This window comes from Alexandromys fortis, unplaced genomic scaffold (assembly GCF_014885135.2).
Source record: "Alexandromys fortis isolate MF-2015 unplaced genomic scaffold, M_Fortis_MF-2015_v1.1 scaffold_11, whole genome shotgun sequence".
In the NCBI taxonomy this organism is placed as follows: domain Eukaryota; kingdom Metazoa; phylum Chordata; class Mammalia; order Rodentia; family Cricetidae; genus Alexandromys; species Alexandromys fortis.
This window is the reverse complement of record NW_026067912.1, coordinates 3,634,526-3,650,768: the sequence shown is the minus strand read 5'-3', so window position 1 is coordinate 3,650,768 and position 16,243 is coordinate 3,634,526. Positions and strand designations below refer to the sequence as shown.

The 16,243-nt window shown below is 46.4% G+C and overlaps 1 long non-coding RNA gene across 1 annotated transcript; it reads right to left on the bottom strand.

Moving 5' to 3' along the window:
• Positions 1 to 6,670: 6,670 nt before the first annotated feature.
• LOC126499495 (uncharacterized) lies at positions 6,671 to 13,077 on the bottom strand. The gene is made up of 4 exons (XR_007591089.1): positions 12,060 to 13,077; positions 8,936 to 9,073; positions 7,953 to 8,113; positions 6,671 to 7,013 (listed from the first exon to the last, which is right to left on the bottom strand). It is a non-coding gene; the product is annotated as an uncharacterized lncRNA (long non-coding RNA).
• Positions 13,078 to 16,243: the final 3,166 nt, after the last annotated feature.

Here is a 16,243-nt window from a genome sequence, read left to right as displayed (position 1 = left end):
CTAGTCACAACCACCCCAGACAACTATGTAGGTTCTCCAGGCAAGGCAAGCCTGAAGAACCTTAGGTAACCTTTGACTTTTCAGTCTCAAGATGGGAGGAGAAACATCTCCTCTCTCAGCAAGAAGTCATTGATTCGCCAATCAGGATTACAGCTGGAGAGGTGTCTCAATTGGCAGAGTTCTTGCCTAGTGTTCATGAATCCCTGGGTTTGAATCCCAGCAATGTATGAACCCCGATACTACAGCTCATACCAGTAATCCCAGTATTGCAGAGTGGAGGTAGGAGGGTCAAACGTCAAAGTTATCCTTGGTCACGTATTGAGTTTCAGGACAGCCTGGGCTACATAAGACCTATCTCAAATATATATTTGCATATATATAGATATAGATATTTGTGGAGGCCTAAAAATGTGAGCCTATTTCTACCTTGTCTGAAGCTAATAGAGTTTCAGCTTGCTCAAAGTTGTTAACAACAATCATGTAACCCTGACCTCAAGTGTGGTTACTTGGTGTTTTGGACATTAAGATAGCCTATGGAGGTAAATCCACTCCACCTGACCAAAGATCAGTGAATTCAAGCCTACTTCTGCTCCCTCTTTTGAAATAAGAGGTTTGACCTAGGGAGTGGCTGTCTTCGGAATACCTGGTCCAGGATGAGTTCACTGCCTAAACAACAGAACGTTCTTCTCAAGAAATAATGGCTTGATGTCTCAAAGTATTGAAACAAGTAACTGTTCTGGTTGTCCTTTGAATCATGTTAAAGCAGCCTTTTGCCCCCACCCCCACCCCCTTTGTCCTAGGGAATACAAGTGTATGGGAAACTAAACATGGGCGAACTCAGAACTTGGAATTCAGCATTCAGGATCTGCCGAGTTGCCCACCCAACACTATCCTGTGTCTCTGTGATTCTTTCTTATCTCTGTTCCTCCTACCTAACATCCTCTAACCTGGACCGCGTGAACCTGCTCTGAGCTCTGAGCTTACCTCATAAGCCAGTCAGAGAAAAGCTTTGAGAAATGGCTCCTCTCTTTCTGCCACTGGCTCTCAGGATTGAACTGTTACGAGGCTTTACCTGCTGAGACACCTTAACAGTCCTGTTGGGCTTTTTGTTTGTTTGGTTTGGTTTTTACTTTGAAGCAGACTTTGTCTCTTTCCCCCGAGATCTCTCTTCCTCGCACCCTGACCTTCTCAGCCCCCATGGTATCCTGTCTGTGCCACCCCAGTAAGAAACAAGCCTTCTGGATCTGCACAATTGTTACAGTTTTCTCCTCTTTGCAAACTCCACAGAACCAGCCTTCAGGCACCCACCTTCCCCACACTGGATCCTTAGCCTCCAGACACACCCCACTCTGCACACTTCTCCTAACACCTCAGGCTTTCTATGCACATCTATATCACCATGGCTAATACCTGCAATACTCACGATCTCCAGGATAAAATCCAGACTCCAGTCGCTTGCCAAATATAGCCTCCATTTCTTTCCAACTACCGCTTGGTCTTATTGGCTGGTCATCGCCTTCTTATTTCCTTCTGCACACACACATCTTTTTCTAAAATATTCAGCCCTCCTTTCTTTCCTTTATGAGAGAGAATAGCATGGAATCAGGCTACTCTTAAACTCATTAGGTAGCTAAGAGTGACTTTGAGCTTCTAGCTCTCTTCCCTCCTCCTGGGATTTTCAGGCTTGGGTCGTAGTGCCTGGTTTTGTGGTACTGAGGACCATGTTAGGGCATTGTGTAAGTCAGCTGAGCAATATTCTCACTCCCTGAGTTCTCCATTTTCAATTTCCTGCACAAAGCAAGGTACCAATTCTCCTTAACAGCCACCTCCCCGGTCAGCACAGTCTGCCCATGTTGGTGAACAGTGGTGCCTACCAGCTATAGAGCAGCTCACCTGAAAACCACAGAGATACCCTAGGCATCTTGATTTTGATTTCTTTCTTCCCAGGAACCCAGGAAAATAGCTGTTCTGTCTTGTTCTTGAGCCACTGTGAAATCTGCTATGGAATCTACTTTGGATGTCACCTGACTAAACCACTGAAATCAGAGAATGCCACCCCGAAATCACATAGGCACATGGAACCTCTGAATTAAGGACACCTGTGGGACAATCAGAGCATGTTGGGATATTCTCTCTCTCTCTCTCTCTCTCTCTCTCTCTCTCTCTCTCTCTCTCCCTCTCTCTCTCTTTTCAGGGTCTGGATCAGCCCTGTCTTAGACAACGATCTTTGCCCCTGGCCTCCATCTCAACAGCCCCTACCTCCTACCATCCGAGTTCTGGGATGACAGACACGTTCCGCCATCCCTGGTTCCAAGAATTTTATCAGCCATGGAAGGAGGAGGAGGAGGTTACCACCATGCCCAGACAGGCTAGCCCCTGCTCATCTCAGGGCCACTCCAAGAGTCGTTCCAGGGAAGACTTGTCTGCCTGACAGACAATACAGCCTTTATTCCTCACCCATCTCCTTGCCTTCTTGCCACCTCTCACCCAGAGGCTGGAAGCGCCTGATCCTTTCTGTGGTTGCAGATGCCGTCAGCTCCCTGAGTGTGTAATTAGATGTGGGATTTCCCCAGCTCCTCTGCCTCGTGTCAGCTTAATGATCAGCTCAGGCAAGGTAACTAAGCAGGGAAGGGGAAGGGAAGTTATTTTCTGCTCGCCTGCCCCACCACAGTAGCTGTTCAGATGCTGGCTTCTAACTTCCCCCTTCTTGCCCTCCCCTGCTTAAAACATTGGCAACTCATTCCTTCTCCCTCTTCTTCTTTTTTTTTTTTCTTCCACCTGTGCAGGCTAAAAAGCAAACAAAAACTATAATATAGTCATTTCCTACTGAGCTTAAAATAACATCTTCATCCTGGCCTTTAGGCAGCCCTGCTCTGGCTTATCTGGGTTCTGGTCTATCTCAGAAACTCCTTCCCTTCACTTCCCGTGACTCAGGTCCCCCAGTGGTCTGTGTCTCCTGGTTCTTGTTCACCACCTTCCAGTCCCCAGGCTCCTCCCTCTACCTGAGTCTCCCTGTTCCTCCAGTCTTCTCCCTCTCAAGGATAAACTTCCTGCCACCAAGTACAGTCCTCTGATTTGCTCATGGCTGTGGCTCCTGAGCTTGGCACATCACAGCCCCCAACTTACGGGCTCTTGGGGGAATGAAAGAATGCCTGGATCTTTCACAAGCCAGGCTGTTCCAAACAAGCCCTGCATCACCTGACAAAATCCTTTGCTGGTGACTGCTGTTTCTGCAGCGTAGTGACCTGGCCATGGTCACACAGCTAGGAAGGGCTAGAGCCTGTATTCAAACCAGCCTGCCCCTTTAAGACCACATGAGCAGTACTGCGGGCAGCTGAGCTCTATAGCAAATTCTAACACTGCATGCATGCATGCATGAGTGGGCAGGTTCTAAACACCCTTTTCCACCCTAAGCTGCTCGGGACCGGCCAGCATTTTTAAAAGGATCTTCTGGGGTCCACTTTTGGTCTTCAGAAAGGAGGGAAATCCACTAAAGGAGAAGTGTGCATTAAGTACTGGACTTAGAGGGCCTTGTGATTTTCAGCTCTGCTCAATATTGCCAGCACCAACAGCCGCCCAGGCTTGGGGGTGGGGGTTGGGAGTGGAGAGCACACATTCAGTGCAGGAGGCAGCCACACAGGGAACATCATATCCTGGTAGCTGTTGGTTCTCTCCAGGGTGGCTCTGCTATCTTGTGAGAGTCCTATCTCTCTCTGGCTAGCTGCCATTTGCCTGGCAGCCTTGGTGTCTTGTCTCATCAATCATCCGGCTGCGCTCAGCCAGCCTGGATCTCCGAATAAGCCGTGTGTGCGGAAGATAGAATGGCCCGGAGCTCTGGAGGGAATCGAACTTTCTAGGAGAGAGGCAGGGGAGGACCAGAAGTACTGCAGGCCGGAAGTCTCAATGGATCCCTCACCGCTGAAAAAAGCCCACTAGGGGAGGAGGCCAGCGCAGGAACGGAGGAGAGAAAGGAAAAGGGCTAGGAGGTTGGAGTAGAGGTGGAGGCTGTTGGTTTCCTATTGCAATTGAAATCCTGTCTCTTCTGGGCCCGCCAGCTGCAGCACCCTCCCACCCCAACCCTTGCCCCGAGCACGCTGACAGCCCAGGAAAGCAGGCAGGTTGTGGAGGTGATTTATTGTAGGCTCTGCCTCCACAAACACCAGACTTGGTGGCCTGCCTCCGTGCGCGCAACCTCCGCTGCCCCCAGCACTTCCGGGTAGGAATCCTCGGGGAGAGCCTAGCTCCCACTTGCCTGGTTTTCTTCCCACCCCAGCCTCTAGGGTGAGGCTTTGTCTCCCTGTGAAACGCACTGCTGAAAGTCAAGACGTCTGAGTCAGGCTCCCCCCCCCCCCCGAGATTTTCTAGCCCAGCTCTCGGCTTTTGTTTTTTGTTTTGCTTTTTATCTGAACAATTAAAAGTAATTTCGAACATTTAAACTGGACTAGATTGTCCTTAAAAATTGGTTTTCTGCTCTGTGAGTTTAAGGCCAGCCTGGCTCCATGACAGGCTCCAAAGCTACAGAGAAAAACCCAGTCTCGAAAAACAAAACAAAAAAAAATATTTTTCTGGGGGCTGGAGAGATGGCTCAGTGGTTAAGAGCACTGGCTGCTCCTCCAGAGGTCCTGAGTTCAATTCCCAGCGACCACATGGTGGCTCACAACCATCTGTAAAGAGATCTGGTGCCCTCTTCTGGCATGCAGGTATACATGGGAGAAATGTTGTATACATAATAAATAAATAAAATCTTTAAAAAAATGTTTTTCTGGGCTGGAGAGATGCCTCAGCAGCCAAGAGAAATGACTGCTCTTACAGAGAACCCCAGTTCAATTCCTAGCAACCACATGGTGGCTCACAACCATCTAAAATGAGATCTGGTGTGTCTTCTGGGGTGCAGGTACACATGCAGGCAGAACACTGTATACATAATAAATAAATAAATCTTTTTTAAAAAAGGAAAAAGAAAACAAAAACTCTTAATTTTGTAAAAGAAACATATAAACAGGGCTGGAGAGATGGCTCAGTGGTTAAGAGCACTGACTGCTCTTCCAGAGGTCGTGAGTTCAATTCCCAGCAACCATATGATGGCTCACAACCATTTGTAATGAGATCTGGTGCTCTTTTCTGGTGTGTAGGTATACATGGAAGCAAAATGTTGTATACATAATAAATAAATAAATAAATCTTAAAAAAAAGAAACATATAAACATAAATGTTCTAATAAATATTCAAATACACCCAAAATGTAGTGACTTAAAATACCACTGTGGAGCTGAGTATGGTGGTTCACACATAATCCTCCAGAAGGCTGAAGCAGGAGGGCTTCTGTAAAGTTCAAGCCAGCCTGGGCTACAGAGTACCAGGCCATCCTGAGAGCAGGTGTAAGCCCCTGTAGTAAAACACAAGCAAACGCAACACAGCAATAACAATACTTTGCCTGTAATCTCAACACTTGATGGTTCATGCCTGTAGCCTCAGCACTCGATGGTTCATGCCTGTAGCCTCAGCACTCGATGGTTCATGCCTGTAGCCTCAGCACTCGATGGTTCATGTCTGTAATCTCAGCATTCGATGGTTCATGCCTGTAATCCCAGCGTATGGGAGGCTGAGGCAGGAGAACTGCTGTGTGTGAAACCCTGTCTCATAAAACATAAAACTCCCACAGATGTTTGCTTGGACCCAGATATTACCTGGACCCCGAGTCGTTGCTCTCAGGCAGCTGGCAGTGCAGTCCTTGGACCGTCTCATGGGACAGGAGTTCTAATGTAACATGCTCATTCGGGTGGCCTATGCTATTGGCCTCCAAAAGCCACTCCTTATTGCCTGATGTCCGAGGGACAGTATGCCAACAAAATCGAGTACCCAACTGCTGACAGAGGCGTACCCCTCTAATCGCAGCACTCGGGAGGCAGAGGCAGAAAGCTCTCTGTGAGTTACAGGCCAGATTGCTCTACACAATGAGTCCCTGGACAACCTAGCTACACAAAGAAACCCTGCCTCAAGAAACAAAACAAAACAACAAACAAAACACCAAACACCTGAAGCAATAGCTGAATGTTTTGCTGTGACGTGGCCTTAAAACCCACACGATGTTATTTCTACTATCATTTGTTGGTTTAACAGGCTGATGTTAACGAGCTCAGGTCCAACAGGGATGTCAACTCCTGCTCATGAATTGTTTTTTTTTTTTCCAAAAAACACTAATTTATTTGTTTGTTTGTTTATCTATCTATCTGTCTATCTATTTTTTCTGCATTGGGTGGGTTCCTACTCTCACTAAGTTGCATGTGTGGAGGTAAGAGGTCAACTTAGAGGAGTCAGTCTCTCCTTCTACCATGTGGTGCCTAGCAATGGAACTGAGGCTGTCAGGTTTGTTGGCAAACACCTTTACCCACTGAGTCATCCCACAGACACACACAGGCACACACACAGGCACATACACAGACATACACAGGCACACACACAGACACATACAGGCACACACACACACAGACACACACACTCACTCACTCCTCTTGAATTTTGGCAGCTGGTTTTAAAACTACTCCAAACAAACATAAACTGAAAAATCAAGTTTTCTTCCCACCCCACCCCTCAGAGGCCTCATTACATCCTCTAGCAGCAAATACAACCCATTTTCTATATGTCTTCCCAGAGAGAATGCACACCCACCCATAGCACAGAGACCTGAGAATTATAAAAGCACACAATTCTTACCCTCTACTTTGGCTGTTCAGATTTTATCCCATGCAATCACAACCCAGTCCACTCAAGCAATGGATTCCGTTGGATTTGCTCTCTACCTTTTGCAACTTGGTCTCTGAAATGCAACCCAAGAGCCAATAGTTCCAGCTCTGTATCACCTGGTGCCTCTTGGATCTCACGCTCTGAATCTGGATATCAGACAGGTTCGAACAGCAAAAATGTTTGTTGGGCTGTAATCGCCAGCCTGAGGGAAGAGCATCTGAACAAGGTCCAAGCAAGTTCCAGCTAACCCTGGGTTTCGTAGAAAGACCCTGTTTCCAAGAAAAAAAGAAAGAAGGGACAGAGGGAAGGAAGGAAGAAGTCAAGCAAACAAATGAACAAATAAACAAACAAAACACCAAAATTCACACTTAAGTGTTAAATCAGGAGTGTTACCCCAGCCCCTGGCATCCATCCCATCCCCCTGACCTGGGAGTTGCATTGGTCTGGACTCCAAGTGCTGGGTTGCCATAAATACCACTTCCACAGGGTACTTAAGTGGGCTCCCAGAGGAAGAACTGTGGTTCTGGGTTTGCATGTGCTCCCCACTTTCCTGTCTCCCCGCCATGCGCTCGGCCACCCAAGGGCGCTGTACTTAATAAAACAATGGGCATTTTAATTTGGTTTAATCTGACCTTATTGAATTTCTTTGAGACGGCAGAGCTGTCCGTCTTAGAATCTTTTCCAAACACTAAGTGAATACATAACAAATGCTGTTCCAGAGTCAGCAATATGGCGCGGCATGTTAAAGGTGCTTGCTTTCGAGTTTGACAGCCTGAGTTTGATTCCTTGAACTCACAAAATGGTCCAAGCTATTGTGAAAAGCTTATATTATATTTTACTACCAGGAGTTTCTCTTATTTAATTCTTTTTTTGTTTGTTTGTTTGTTTTTGTTTTTGTTTTTCGAGACAGGGTTTCTCTGTAGCTTTGGAGCCTGTCCCGGAACTAGCTCTCGTAGACCAGGCTGGCCTCTAACTCCCAGAGATCTGCCTGCCTCTGCCTCCTGAGTGCTGGGATTAAAGGCGTGTGCCACCACCGCCCGGCCCTCATTTAATTCTTAAAACGTCTCTTGGGGAGCTGGGAGCTGAGCTATTTATTGTCTTGGTAATGCAGACAAAGAAATAAAAGCTGGGGAAGATAAAGTGACCTTTCTGAGGTCCTGAATCTGTAGAGATAGGATTCAAGCTGAGTCAGTCTGAGGCTAACTTACTTCTCTTGGACAGAGGCTAATTCCAATCATACTGGATCATCAGGCCCAGGGTCTCTGTTGAGGCCCCACAAGGGAAATGGGCGGTATGACCTATCTCTCCACATTCCCTTCACCTTCAGGCCATCCTTGAAACTGGGAAGCTGACGCAGAGAGCCTCTGTGCTGTAGGCCAAAGAAAAAGGGGTGGAACCATTTGAAGAAGGAAGGGGAGAAGAGAGATGTGTTAGCCATATTTAGTCATTGCTATGACATATACTGGAGAAAAGCTGGGTATACGTAATGACTTTCAGGCCTTCTGAGCTACTCAGTGAAACCTTGTCTCAAAAAGAAAGAAAGAAAGGAAGAAAGTAAGAAAGAAAGAAAGTAAGAAATCATAAATAGTAATAATAAAATAAATCACTAATTTTAAAAATCATACTGTTAAAAGTAGATAAATAAATAAATAAGCAAGCCTGTGATCCTGTGACCCAAGCATACTCCCCTGTTACTGATATTCCCCACTTTCTTGTGTATGAGCCCTCTGTAGCCTGTGAGGACAGGAAGTGGTGGTATATAAAGGTAAGGCACTGTGAGGGTCAGGCCATCTTGACCTCTACTTCTGGCTGGGCCATTTATTGACCTTAGCTGAGCCTTGTGGTGCAGGTTTGAATTCCTAGCTACTGTGGAGGTTGAGGCAGGAGGCTCACAAATTCAATGCCAGTCTGAAGATCTTAGCAAGATCCTGTCTCAAAATAAAAAGTTCAAGGCAGAAAAAAAAAGGGGGGGGGGAGGAGCACACTGATGTCACAGCATTCATGGGTTCAACTTTGACCTCATTTGAGGCGGTCTCTGTTGGCTGCCCTATACACCGGGCTAGTCGATTTTGAGTTTCCGTAGATTCTCCTGTCTGCCTCCTATCTCTCTGTAGGAACACAGGTTCCTGGCTTTATATGCATTCTGGGGATTTGAACTCAAGTCCTCAAAATTGCATGGCAAACACTTTACCTGTTGAGCCATGTGTCCTGCTGCCAGTATGGTCTGGATGGACATGGTGGTATATGCCTGTAATCCCAGTCCTCAGGAGACAGAGGTGGGCAGATCTCTGTGAGGCCAGCCTGCTCTGTATAGTAAGACCTTGTCTGTCTAAAAAAAGTATAAGGGAAAAAAAGGAAGATTTAATACTTAGTAAATCATTGAGAAAATCAGAGTTTGTGTGGAATGGCTCAGTCACAGAAAATTCTTTGAGAAGGATTTTTCTTTGTTCCTAGAGCTAAAAGGAAAAAAAAATGCCTTTATGCTCTTTCTACTTATTTTTATTTTTTGTTTATGAACATTTTGTCTGATGTATACCACATATGTGACTGTGATCCTCTGGAATTAGAGTTATGGATGGTTGTGGGCCACCATGTGGGTGCTGGAAACTCAACCCAGGGTCTGTCATAGCAACAAGAACTCTTAGCTGCTGAAGCATTTCTATTCCATACCCCACCCCCTCACATTATGTTCTCTTTTTGTTGTTGTTGTTTTGAGACATGGTTTCTCAGTGTAACCATGGCTGTCCTGGAATTCACTCTGTAGACCAGGCTGGCCTTGAACTCACAATGCTCTCTTTACCACAGAGCCACGTCTCCCGAACTTGTTATTGTTTTTTGTTTGTTTGTGGCAGGGTGCCCTGCTGATCTTAAACCTATTACTTAGCCGAGGTTAGCTTTGATCAGACCTGTGTGCCATAACACCCAGCTTATTTTCTTAAAACATTGTAGCCCAGGCTGGGCTGAGGTTTACCATGTATCCCTTTATGTAGTACTTTAACTTCTGTCCCGTTTCTTAAGTGCTTGAGTTTACAAGTATGCCCCTCTCCCAGTTCTCAAAGCAATCCTTCTTTCTTTCTTTAGTTTTTATATTCCTTTAAAAACACTATCATAATTATGTATATGATGTATGAGTGCATGGAAGTCAGAGACGAGCTCTATATGCATGGGTTCTGCTGTTCATCTGGATTATACAGCAGGCACTTTCCCCAAAGAACCTGTTAGGTCCAAAGGAGACTCCAGTCCCCCAAACTCCAAAAAGCAGTCCAGATATCCAGAAATGGGCTCAGCGTGGACTATAGGGGATTTCTGGTGTTTAGATCAAAGGCAGCCTTCCTCCGGAACTTGTGAAACCAGTTCTCCTCTACCAGAAAGAGTCATTTCTTCTAAATACTGGTAGAAAGGGCAAATGGCTATCTGTGGTGGTGACTGGTAGCATACCAAAGCACACGCTGGCCTCCGGGCTCCCTCAGTCTCACAAATACCTGTAACATATTTCAAAGTCCATGCTGACGTCTTAGCCCTTCTCACCTCCTCCTCCACCCTAAACTCCCTCCAGCTCTAGGCCTTCCCTCTTCCCAGCCACTCATTCTCCTTATAACCCTGCTATTCCAGCTGTGCTCTCTCTCTCCCTTTGTCTCCCAGGCCCTCCCTGTCTCTTCCACCCAACTCCCTATCTCTGCATTCCCGCTCTGCTTCTCTTACTTCCAGGTCCAGTCCGCTGGTCATGACTGACTTATTACTTTCTCTCTCTGTTCTGGGCTCCTTCAGATACCTCTGGCTCTTCTCTCTCTCCTACCTACAATATCCTTAACCATATCATGAAGTGGTCTTATCCTCAGTGTATGCAGAACCATCTCGCCACCCTCTTCTGTTGTTTTGTTTTGTTTGTGACAGGCTCTTCTTATCTCTCCCAAGCTGCCCTGGAGTCCACTGTCACAAAGGGCCTTCACCTCCTGAATGCTGGGGTCACAGGCCTTCGCAAGTGGTTTATGTCTTATTGGCGACTGAACCCAGGTTTTTTGAACCACTTAGGCAAGCACACTACCTACTGACCTAGCAGCCCAGGTCCTTAAATTGCTCCTAAACAGTGGAAAGGACAAACACACTGTGTTCCAGACTGTGAACCACCAGTTCTCAATCTCTCAGGTTGTTTTGGTTTTGGTTTTGATTTTGGATTTGTAATGTGCGTTGGTGTTTTGCCTGCATGTTTATATGTGTGAGGGTGTCGGTCCCTTAGAACTGAAGTCACAGACAGTTGTGAGCCTCCATGTAGGTGCTGGGAATTGAACCCAGGTCCTCTGGGAGAGCAGTCAGGGCTCTTCCTGGTCCCTGGATTAGGTTTTGTTGTTGTTGTTTTGTTTTGTTTTAAGCCTTCTGTAGAGAAAGAATAAGGAGGGAAGGAAAAAAGAAAGAAGGCTGGCAGGAGCCCCTGGGATTGTCAGCTCAGCTCCTCCCAAGTGTCTGAACCAGTAAGTGGGGGATTGCAGAGACAGCTGACTTCCCATTCAAGCAGGCCTTTTTGAGTTAACTCTTCCTTTCCCCAGCACAGTGCTCTAGGCTTTAGGAGCGTGCAAGCAGGTCTGAACAGGATGCTGCAGTGTAGGATGGAGGAGGTGTGGCTCTTGCCCCCACGTCTAGAGTGGAGGGAGGAGGGGGGTCTGAGCTGGGGGAGGGGCAGAGATAGCATCTGGCCCAGGGGACCTCAACCACAGAGGAACTGCACTCCCTGAACCTTCTTCTGGCTCCCTAGGAACCCCAGAAGTTGTGACAATCTAGCCTGTGTCAGGGAAAGAGTATGCAGTTGGTGGTTGGTGTCATGCCAACCCGGCAAGTGGCCAGAGCCCAGGCTTTACTGGGAGGAGAATAAACAGGGAGCCTGGTGACCAGCTGTGATCCAGAATCTTCTAGCAGAAGAGCACTGAGGAGGAACACCCAGGACATCCTTTCTTTGGGTATCAGCCAGGTCCAGGATGGGCTTCTGGGCCCCCAGAAAAGGTGCTATCACAGGAATGGCCAGATGAGCCCACTTTTGAGGGGCCTTTTAGTTCTTACCATCTGAGACTCTGTGGTTCAGCTTTCCCCTCGGTAGGATTCTCCATGTCAGGCACCCTCTGAACTCCCTGGTTACCCTTCAGGAGGTAACTTTTCCATTTCAGTCTTTGTGCTCCGCAAGAGACCTTGACTTTCAAATCTGGGGCTCCAGGACAAGTTTGTGTGCCAGCACAGCCAATCAGCAGACCACCCCAAATCCAGTGAGCCCAAGCCTAAGGAATTTTTCTAGAACTCTTGGGAACAGTAAAACTGTTAGTAATTACCTTGATGTATATCTGGAGGTACTGGAGGCCATCTGGCCCTGTCAGGGAAGGAGTGTGCCTGAAAATGGAGCTGGAAAGAGAAAATGCCATGAGTTAGGGGCTAACCTGGGCTACATAGCAAGACCCTGTCTCAAAAACACAAAAGAGTGAGATAGTTCAGTATTTGTTCAGTTCCCCTTTCTGGAGGAGTCCAGTGTTCTCTTTGGGCACTAGGTACAAACATGGTACACGTACTTCCATGCGGGCAAAACACTCAAATCACAAAAATACAACAAATAAAATTTAAAAACAACAGTACCAAAACCAAAAAGAGTTGAGGCTAGGGAATGTAAGACATTTGGCAAGTGCTGGCCTAGTTTGCATGAAACCCTGTGTTTGATGCCTAGCAACACATAAACCAGGCATGGTGGCACACATCAGTATTCTCAGAACATGGGAGGTTGAGGCAGGAGGACCAGGCCTGGGATACACGAGTCCCTATCTGGAGAGAAAGGGTAGAGAGAGAACAAGACAGAGCCTAGCTTGCGTGTGCATGTCCATGATTTCCGCCATCAGAAGGCTGGGGCAGGAAGAGTATGAGGCTAAGGCCAGCCTGGGTTATGGAAGGAAGTTTCAGGCCAGCCTGAACTGTGAGACATTGTCTCAGGAAGGGGGAAAAAGCTTGACAAGACTTGAACTGTCTGGAGCTTCTGGAGCAGCCAGTGCTGTAGTCCCTGTCTCACTCGGGAACTTTGCAGGGAAAGGGTCCAGAGTGCATTACTGTGATGTAAACGCTATTTTGGGCAGAAAGCCTCTGGATTCCTGGGGACTGAACCAAGGGCCTTGTGCAGAGAGGGTTTTGTTTGTTAATTTGTTTCTGAGAAAGGGTCTCATTATGCATCCTTGGCTGACCTGGAACTTCCTGTGTAGACCAGGAACTCACAGAGATCCAACTGCTTCTCTCTGTGTGAGCCCCGGAAGCTTTGCGCAAAGTAAGCACAAGTGTTTCATCACCGAGCTACATCCCGGCCTCAGTTCCTGGAATCATTTATTGTCTGAAAGCAGAACCTTGCCCCCGAAAATCGTAAACATCCTAAAACTCTTCCCAAGAGCAACCAGAGAAAATTGGCTTTGATCTCTGGAGACTGGAAGTCACCACACTCAGACGGATGTTGCCATAGTTATCTTCTCTGTCTTGTCAGTGAAGGGCTCACTCTTGTCCAAGTCAGTGATTCTTAAGCTGTGGGTCTGGACCCCTTTGGCGGGTGGGGTAAAATGACCCTTTCACGGGGGTTGCATATCAGAGATCCTGCATTTCATATATTTATTTAATTACAATTCATAACAGTAGCAAAATTGCAGCTACGAAGTAGCAACAAAGGTAAGTCAGGGTTGGGGTTTGCCACAATGTGAGGAACTAACCGTCTGAAAGGGCTGTGCACTAGGAAGGTTGAGAAGTATTCTTGGCTTTGATCCCTAGTCTCTGTGAGGACGATGGTCTACAGACCCTGAGTTCTAATTAAGTCTGTCCTTTTTCTCCTTTAAGATAAGAATTGCACCCAGGACCTCACGGATATTAGACAAACTACCAATGAGCTACATCCCAACTCCCCTGGCTACCCTCTCTTTTTTTAAGATCTAATTCCTTCTTAAGTATATGAGTGTTTTTGTCTCAATGTGTATATGCATTTCATATACATACAGATGCCTTTGGAGACTAGAAGAGACCTTGCCCTGTAACTGTAGCTATACACAGTTGTGAGCCTCCATGGACGTGCTGGGATCTGAACATGGGTCCTCTGCAAGAGCAGCAAGTGCTCTTACCAGCTAACCTGTCCCCCCAGCTCTCTCCAGTTACATTTCTCTGTGAACTTCTATGGGTACATGGTTAAACTTGTCTTGTTTGTTTGTTTGTTTCTCCTGCTAATCTGTCCTCTGCCCGTTTCATTTTCAGGACCCAAAATACTAAGCTTAAGAGAAGGAGTAGAGGCATGTGATGATAGCGCATGCCTTTAATGTCACACTGGAGGCAGAGGCAGGTGGCCTGATTCCCAACACCCACATGGCTGCTAACAACCCAGAAACTCCAATTCCAAGAGGGAGCTGACCTCCTTTTTCTGGTCTCCAAGGGCACTGCATAGACATGCACACACATCAAACATGCAGGCAAAAGACTCACACACATCCTTACAAAAATAAACCCTAACAAACAAAAATACAAAAATAAACAACCGTAACAAAACAAAGAAGACTGGGTATGGCCATGCAGGCCTGAAATCCCAGCACTCTGGAGAAAGAAGCAAGAGGATCAGGAGATCAAGGCCAACTTTGACTACTTAGCAAGTACGAGGTCAGCCTGAGCTGACCCTGCCTCAAAAATAACAGCAAAACAAATAAATCAGAAAGTTTTTGGGAGGTGGAGGAAGGAGGACCCGAAGTTCAAAGCCCTGACTACATAGTGAGTTTAAAGTTAGCCTGGTTTACGTGTGACAAAGAAGAAACAACAAAAAGATAAAGAAAAAAGAAACAGAGAGTTCCCTGCCAAGCTGGGTTTATGTATTTTGAGACCTGACTTTAAAAAACATCAAAAGGGAGCTGGGGAGATGGCTCAGCAGGGAAAGGCATTTGCTGCCAAGCTTGACTACCTGAGTTTGAGCCCCAGGACAGACACTGTATAGGGAGAGAATCAACCCCAGCATGCTGTCCTCTGGCCTCCTATTGAGTCCTATGGCTTTTCCGGAAAGAGAAATCATTAGAGTTGCCAACATTGGGTCTGTGTAGCCACACAGCAGTGGCTGGCAATGTCGAATGTTAGTCACCTAGGAAGACAGTAGATTCCTGGAGATGGGGACTGAGTTCCAGGTCTTTGTGTTCTCTTCCACTATGGCCAAGTGCCAGCTGTCATTTCTCCATCATTGGATTGCTGCTTTCCAGATGTGTGTGTGTGTGTGTGTGTGTGTGTGTTGGAGGAGGGCCCACTTGTTCATCCTGGCCATCCCGCTAGCTTAACCCCGAAATAACCACGCAGAAATTGTATTAATTAAAACACTGCTTGGCCCATTTGTTCTAGCCTCTTATTGGCTAACTCTCACATCTTGATTTAACCAATTTCTATTAATCTGTATTAATCTTGTTTGGAAGCAGCTGCAGGACAGGGAAACTACTGTTGATACCCCAGAGTGACTCTAGGTTCCCACCAACTCTCTAGACATTCATTATATGCCAACAACATGTTTGACACAGGCCTGACTGCTGGGCAGAGTGGGCCCACGCTGCTTTCTAGTGAAAGGAGGCAAAAAACAAAACCAAGAAATGTTACTGGAATTTTAAGGTCAGACCTGCCTCTGGGACTTACAACAGACTAGTCTTGGCCATTGGTCCTCATGTGCCAGTTAAAGAGATGAGGAGGAGTTGGGGCTAAGGCTTAGTTGGTGGAGCACTGGCCTAGCATGCATGAAAGTCTGGATTTGGTCTCCAGCAGCACAGAAACGAGAAGTGGTGGCCCTAAGGAAATAGAGACGGGAGGATCAGAAGTTCAAGGTCAACCTCAACTCTATAGGAATGACCAAACTAATGAGAGAGAGACAGAGAGAGAGAGAGAGAGACAGAGAGAGAGAGAGACAGAGAGAGAGAGACAGAGAGGGTGAAGAGCAGAGAGAAGATATAAGTAAAGGGGCTTTATTGGAAAATACAAATGAAAGACTTTAGTGAACCCCAAGCTCATCTTTATGTTTATCCAGGAGAACACTTGCAGGAGGCAGGGATGTACATTGCCTTTAAATGTCTTTAGGAACTATGGAGACTCAACAGTTAAGAGCACTTGCTGTTCTTCCAGAGGACCAGATTCCGCACACATGCACACACACACATGTACACACACACACACACACACACACACACAAATACAATAAATTGTTTTAAAAATGTTTTCATTAGCCAGGCATGATAGCACACATCTTTAATCCCAGTTCTTGGGAGGTGGAGGAAAATCGGTATCTATGAGTTCAAGGCCAGTCTAGTCTACATAGTGAGTTCAACCTCTCAAAAAAAAAGAGCCTTCATTAATTTATTAATTACACATAATACTGGGTTTCAATTTGTTATTTCAATACATGTATATCTTTATTTAAATTATTTCTAATTGCTTTGTTCAGAGATGTTCCTTTTTCCTTTAGCTTTTTGTTTTGTTTTGTTTTTTTTTTTTT